The following is a 7,359-nucleotide window of genomic DNA, read 5'->3' on the forward strand; positions in this document are numbered from 1 at the left end:
CCTTGTTTACTGTAAATGAAGCCCTGTGAAAAAACCACAAAATTTTATGGCACTGACTTAGTGTAATTGACTCCTTTTCAGAACCATCCTAATGCCCCACATTCATCAGACAGCAGTAACTCTTCAGACGCAGGCGAGAAGATGCTCATCACCATCCCAGACCAAAATGGTGACCCCCTCCACATCTCAACAGATGATGTCTCAGGCAACATTGTGCGGCAGCAGCTTTAATAGTCATAATGTTCTAGTACAAGTTGAAAATATCATGTAAATACTTGTTATCATTCATCTTCTGCATATGTACATATCCATGTCAAGATTTATTTAATGTGCACTTTGTGCACTGTATTTATAGTACCTTATATTGACGGTAGAGATGTTATACTGAAGTAAATGGTTATTTAACCATTTTAATGATAAAAGTCAAACCAGAAAAGAATAATCTGGTAGTTACAAGATAATTAGCATTATTAATTTTGCAAAAATAGTTTGAAGTACTTGAATCCAGTGGTTATTTAAAATGTTTGTAAATTTGTATGCTATGTTTTCTGTAATAATTTTTAACCATAGAGGTAAATAATTTCGAGATATTCCGTATATGCATAATTGTTTTGAAGTTGTAAGCAAATTTGTTTGTTCAGTGAATTTTCACTTTGCTTTGAATTTACAGTTGTTCCTGCACAAATACAAACCTCTGTCTGTACATATGGGATTAACTTTCAGCGAGCGTGGAAATCCGGCCGTTGTTTTTTTATGCAAGGTGGTTACAGTAACAGTTACTGATGGTAGGGGGGAAGCACCGGCCACCCAGTCGAGAGCATCCAAATCTAGTTGGTTTACTTTGACCTAGTCTTGGTGAGATGTGCTTCCGGCTCTGTCCTGGCCGCTCAGCTTTCTTCTATGTTGAATATTTTTGTTTATTCTATGATATTGATATTTTGAAACATTTGCATATATTGATAAATTGAAATAGTTATGTTTTTCTATGTCTAATTAATGATATAATAACTTATTGCTTCATAGTCTGCATAAGTTTTGGGAGTTTTTTCTCCTTATATAATTTTTTTTTTTTTTTTTTTTTTTTTTTTTTTTTTTGCAACCCAACACCTCCATGGTGTTCATTTTATGTATTCGGTTTCATGATCACAGTGTTTTTATTTTCAACTTCGCAATTTCTTTGAATGTGGTAATATTTCAGTTTTTCAGATGTTGTGAAGAACATGGGTTTTTCATGTTCCAGGTGAGGGTTTTGTACGGTTACATCTTGCATAAACATAGCAAGTTTTTCTCCTCTCCCCAACATGAAGGTTGATGTTGAAGATCTGGATATGCGTTGGTCCTGTCCTTAACTCCCGGACCAGTGAGAGTTTCTGTTTATGATTCTGTCCCGCCCTGCCTGTCTTGTAGAGAGGGCGAGTTGATGGCTCACCCTTATGACCATCAAGAGGATATTTTCTCCGCCTCAGGTGTGAGGTCTTCTCCCCAATGAGGGGGAGGAGGCTGTCATGTTGTTAGCCAACTTCTGAGGCTCGTAGCCTGTAGTTGGCTGCATCAGACTTCTATGCCTCCACTCAGACAGTCGCCAGCCCTGCTGCTTCCCCTTGGCTGTCCAGTGTTTCCACTTCAGTCTTTGCTGTACCTCAACCAGCCGCTTTGAGTCTGTAGTCCTTCAGAGCCTTGAAACCTCCCAGATCTGTCAGCAGTGTATTCCTCACGCAGACCTCGAGCCTCTTCTGCATGGTGTCTTTTAGGGATATTCCCTCCCAGTCGGTGGGGGTAACTTTGTTTTTGTTCCCTTTGTTCCAGGCTCAAATACGCAGAAATCGACAATTTAGCTAGTTATGCAGTTTCAGTGAAGTTGTTTCTTCCATTCAGCCTTCAGCCTCGCCTCCTCTCGCACTTTATAGTCTCTCACGTTCTCGATCTCACTGGAGGGCTGGGTTTGTTATTCAAGCCGCATGTCCTGACATGACAACATGGACATAACATCCCGGACGCCGGCCATGTATCAACTCATGGCTGTCGCATGCGAGGGGAGGTGGAAGCCTCTCTCTGCAAGGTGACATGTTCGGAACAGACCTTCAACTCGCTCACGGCCATGCCACGTTGAGCACTGATTGCCACTGATTGCCGCTCGTTCAATATGTTCGCGAAGAACTTAGATAGAACTTCAGTGGACCTCTAGAATGGCTCCGAATCATGTTCACAAGACGGCAAGGTGGCAACAGCCATGTACAAGTCTTCAACAAGACATCTGTGCAATGCCTTTCGATCACATAGGTAACGGCCAATGGACGTCACCATAGTAACAACCAACAGACACTACCATATCATCTACATACAAGCAGACAGGATCGTTCTGCCAACTTTCACATTCGAATTTTGATTCTTCCTACACTGTTATTAATCTTTGATTCCCTGAGCCAAGGTAGTTACAGTTCGTCAGCATGGATTTCTCAGATTCTGTATTTGTTTTTGTCTACAGATTGGTTTCGTTTATTGTGAAGTTCTGTGGAACCTTACTTCCCTATGCACCTGAAACAGGAATAAATCAATTTTGATCATGCAGGGTTTTTTCCTGGTGCGTTTGGAATTATTTTCTAACTCCGTACATCTATGAATGAGGCCTACTCCTCTGTACAACAACCTCAGTGTTATCTTCTGCAATTCTCTTCTTAGCACAAGGATGAAGACTAATTTTTGTGCGTCAAGCATCAACCAAAGGTCATTCACATACATTTCAAGAGGTTAGGTTGGGTTAGGGGAAGTTGGGTACTACCCTAACTTAGCCTAGCCTAGCTAGTTTTAGTGTAACCTACCACTCCTGCATGTCATTATCCTGGAATTTCTTGTCTAATGACATAAACCAGGAGGTAGTTTCCTGTTCTACAAGAGACTAGGTTGCGTAGGTTTGGTTGGCCACTTAGCCTAGTCTAACTAGTTCGAGCCTAACTACCAAATCTGCGCTTCAGTATCCTGGGAACCTAGGTCTTCTTGTTTCATGACATCATCTAGAGGATAATTACCTTTTCTTCAAGGGTCTAGGGATTGCCAGGGCTAGATTGACCAGTTAGGTTAACTTATGCCAGCCTAGCCTAGCCGTAGCTAAACCTAGCCTAACCAGACTTATTGTGCACCTCAGTATCCTAGATCTTCTTGACTCTCCAAGCCTTAGGATCCGAATTTAGGCTTTACATCATGTTGTTTAGGAATGCTACCAGGGTAGTTCCTTAGTCAACAAGAGGTGGGGGGAGCTGATGTTCTATCATCTCCGTTGATGGTACGCTTTCCATTGACAGTGCAGATGCACAGGTTTGCAGTAAGCATACTCATCACAGCCTTCAACCAGACACATTCCAGAATGAGGGATGTATGACAGACAAGTTTGGTCACTAGGGTCAGTGTTCATGTAAGAAGTGCCCAAGAATACCATTTCTTTGGCTACGTAAAGTGATTAAGCTGCCTACTCATCCTTTTTATTTTCTACTGCCAATACTTTGCACACAAGAGCACACAACAGAGAGGACTAAACTCGCCCATGACATTCAAGAACTTATCTGTTCATTGGATTTTGAATGTGGGTTCTTGGCTTCGCCAAACCTCCTTCACTTCCTTCTACCTGGGGGACGTTGCTCACAGGTCCTTGGACACTTTTTCCTTGGTTCTAGTGGTGGCTGCTCAATAGATGGCTGATCTCTTTCTTTTCAGTTTTTTCCTTTCTTCTCTACTGACGGGCAGTAAGAAGATGGATCCATCATATGCTGGAGCTGTTCGGATACAGGGGAGTGAAGTAGGTTTACTGTTAGAGTATTTTATATTCTACACAAATGTGTTTTTCAGTAACAACCCTTCCTCTCTCTAGTTAGGGGAGAGAGGAATGATAACAAACACGTATTGGTGGCTACTTTAGTGTGTTATCTGAGGACAGGTGAGTGAAGTAGCCTTACTGTTGGAGTATTTATAGTTTACACGAATATATCTTTCAGTAACAAACCCTTCCTCTCTCTAGCTACGGGAGAGAGGAATGGTAACAAACACAAATAGGTGGCTAACTTAGTTTGTTACCTGAACAGATATAACTACTAACAAAACCACCTAAATAAGTTCAGACAACTTGCTCTTGGTTCCTTCTCAGTCAAGAAGTGGCATCTGGGAGCTCCATTTCTTATGACTTGATGTAGTTACACTACTCCTGTGAGGAGTGGGAGACATAAGCAGTAGTTACTGCTAACATTCTTTAGTATGATAGCAGTGAAACCACGGTAGTGCTATGGTCACCAATAAATCTCTTTATTTGCGGGATGTACCACACTTCAAGCGAATAGCTAAAACCCATGAATACATAAAACCCTTCTAAAAACACTTTGAACTTCCTATTTTGGTAGTTCAAACATAAAAAAAAACTAAAAATGCTTATATAGGTATTATCCTACTTATGATGGGCAAGGTTCCAAAAACCCCATCGTTTGTTGAAAAAACGACTTCTGAATATAGCTTCAGCTTCACACTAGGGTATTCAGTACCATGTATTACATATATGGTAGCTCAGCTTCACATTATAAAGTATACTCTATACATACACGGTATAGTAATTATTAATATCGGCTAATTCTGGAGGTTCATGCAGAGTGACTTATCATAATTCAATATAAAGAGAAATTGAATAACAAACAAGAATTAGGTATATTGTATACATATACAGTAGTGTAGCCTACATTATACTGTGCTCTATATTCACATATTAATATCGTATTATACAAACATCAACATAACGAATATGCATCTTTTCGATGGATCTTTTAAAATGTTATGCTTTACTTCACTGTATCCAATAATATTATATATACTTATATTGCTTTTGTTTTATAAATTACAATCATAGTGATCAATGTTTGGTTTGGAAATCGATTATGCGGTAAGTTTATTTTGCTGTAGGCTATTTAACTCAGTTCAGAGCACTTTTCTTGCTTCTGGTTAGCATAAATGAATCTCTAGATACTTTATTTATACGGGGCAAGGTTATTTTTCATTATACAAAGTGTTTTTAAGTCGAAACATAACTTAAATACATCTCATTTTGGAATTAATTTAACTAATTTGTTCGTTAATAGGTGACATTGTGTAAAAAAAAAAAATAAGATTCAGTTCGCTATTTTTACTTGATTCCATCATAATACAAGCTTTACGTATTTACCATTTATCGGCATAAAAACAACAGTAACGAGTTCTTTCATGTCCAGCAGTTTTGATTAAAATACTTTCTCTCCAATTTTAATTAGAGTCAAGTTTAATCTATGTTGCTGATGCACGATAATTTATAGTCATTAGCAGCTTGAACATTGTTTTCTCAGCTTCAGCTACAACTTGCAGCTTAAATTTAGCAGTGTATTTCCTTGCCGATCTTTTATCAGTAGCGAATAAAGGTATAATGTAAAAATATATCAGTCCTATTCTACTTAATGTCATTCGTAACATAACTATGATAGTTGTTTACTACCGTATGATGGTTGAAATACAAGCAAAATGGCTGTTGCTATCCGATTCGGTGATAAGCAAAACATCAGTTTCTCATTCGGTTGTTTATGGCTGTACGCATTTACGCAAGAGTATAACGTTGCTAACAATACTTTTATCATTCTCTTTCACTTTTTTAACAAGAAGATGGGATAAAGAGATGGAGGAGAAGTTGGTCTTGATTGTACGCTGCTGCTTGTGCCTGCGCGAAATTTTAAAATATTTTATAAATATTGTCGTAATAGTTTGGTCTCTCTCGCTGCCTGGTTGTATGCTACTGCTTGCGCCTGTGCAAAATTTAAAAATATTTTATGAATATTGTATTGGTATTAATTGCGTACCCCATAGCAAAATTGAATTATCATAAGGCAAATTATCGTAACTCGAGCACTACCCGAGTATTTTAATAGTTTTATCACAAAAAATGCATTTAGTCATGAAAATTATATGAAAATACAGTCATTGGGTGAATTTTCTGTGAATAATGTGTATACAGTATGGGTTCCATAGAGAAATCCACAAATAGGTGAGTCTGCGAATCGTGAAAACGTGAATATGTGGGGTTTATTGTGGTGTCCTTTCATCTGCTTTATGACAGTGGAAATACAAGAGCAGACAGAAGTACTTTCAGTACAGTGGCTAACCAGACATCACAAGCAAGATGGATGTAATTACAACATTTTTTCCATGAAGTCAGGAGATAGAACGGTTGATCTTGGCTTCCGGACCTTGTTCAACCTCTGAAGAAGCTTGATCATAGTTCTTCTTTTCCTGATGTTGGCTCTGTTCTGATCTGCCTACATGTTCTACATGTTTCGACGGTGATCAGTGAGATGGATCATTCTCCTTCTATAGTCCTGTGACTTCAATGACATCATGACATCTGTGTTGCCTACGTAAACTAGTCTTTCATCCCAGTGCCGACGACTCGTTTGTTAGCTTCGAGTTGCCCGAGAAATGGTGTCCAAGTGGTCATTTCTCTGACTAGGGAGATGATCAATTGAATGTACCGTGCAACTTCCTGGTGGCCATCAGTATGTTTCGGGCAAGATATCTCGAGGGAAGGGTCATTGGTCTGTCTATTGCATTCAGGAAGAACCTGTCGTTCGAGCACTAGGATGGAATGTAATCGTGCAGATCACATTCATCTCCTTTTACCTGGGGACATTGCCCATAGGTCCCTGGACTCCTTTTCATTGGATCCTATGGTGGATGCTCAACAAGTCACGTATTTCACCTAGCTCTTAGGGACAGGTTGCATTGCGCCTAAGGTGTGTGGCTGCAAGGAGAAGGTGTGTGTGGGACTGGCCTCCTCCCTTTCTCATATGTTCCTTCCTCTTCCAGTGGACAGAGGAACAGTGAACAACCGTCACGTGCTGGACTGGCGTGCATGCAGGTGATCTAGATGACAGTATCCTATCTAAAATCCAGTTTTATTTGGATTAGTAGATGCAGCTCCTACCTTCTGTCTAGCAAGGGGAGAGGGACTGACTATGAGCAAGCCTGTTGGTTTTTCTTAACTTTTATAGTCTCTGACACCGTGGGTTCATCCAAACCTTTACAAGTCAAGGATATTACGTAGATTCCCTTAATTCAAAATGCCCAGAATTCTGACGTTGAACATCTCATTTAATAGATCATAGGTACGGTCTCTTTCCTTTGCTCTTTCATGATCAGAAAGAGCGTACCCAGGAGAGCCAAACTACCAGTCCATTCAGAGAATTACTTAGAATCCTCCTTTCAAAAGTAAGTCTCCCATATGTAAAGACCGAGGGTTTGTATTCATGTAGGAACAAATGACAAAGTTTTAAAATAATTTGTATTTTTCTTAACATACAAACCTGA

The sequence above is a fragment of the Macrobrachium rosenbergii genome, chromosome 13 (genome assembly GCF_040412425.1).
Source record: "Macrobrachium rosenbergii isolate ZJJX-2024 chromosome 13, ASM4041242v1, whole genome shotgun sequence".
Taxonomy (NCBI): domain Eukaryota; kingdom Metazoa; phylum Arthropoda; class Malacostraca; order Decapoda; family Palaemonidae; genus Macrobrachium; species Macrobrachium rosenbergii.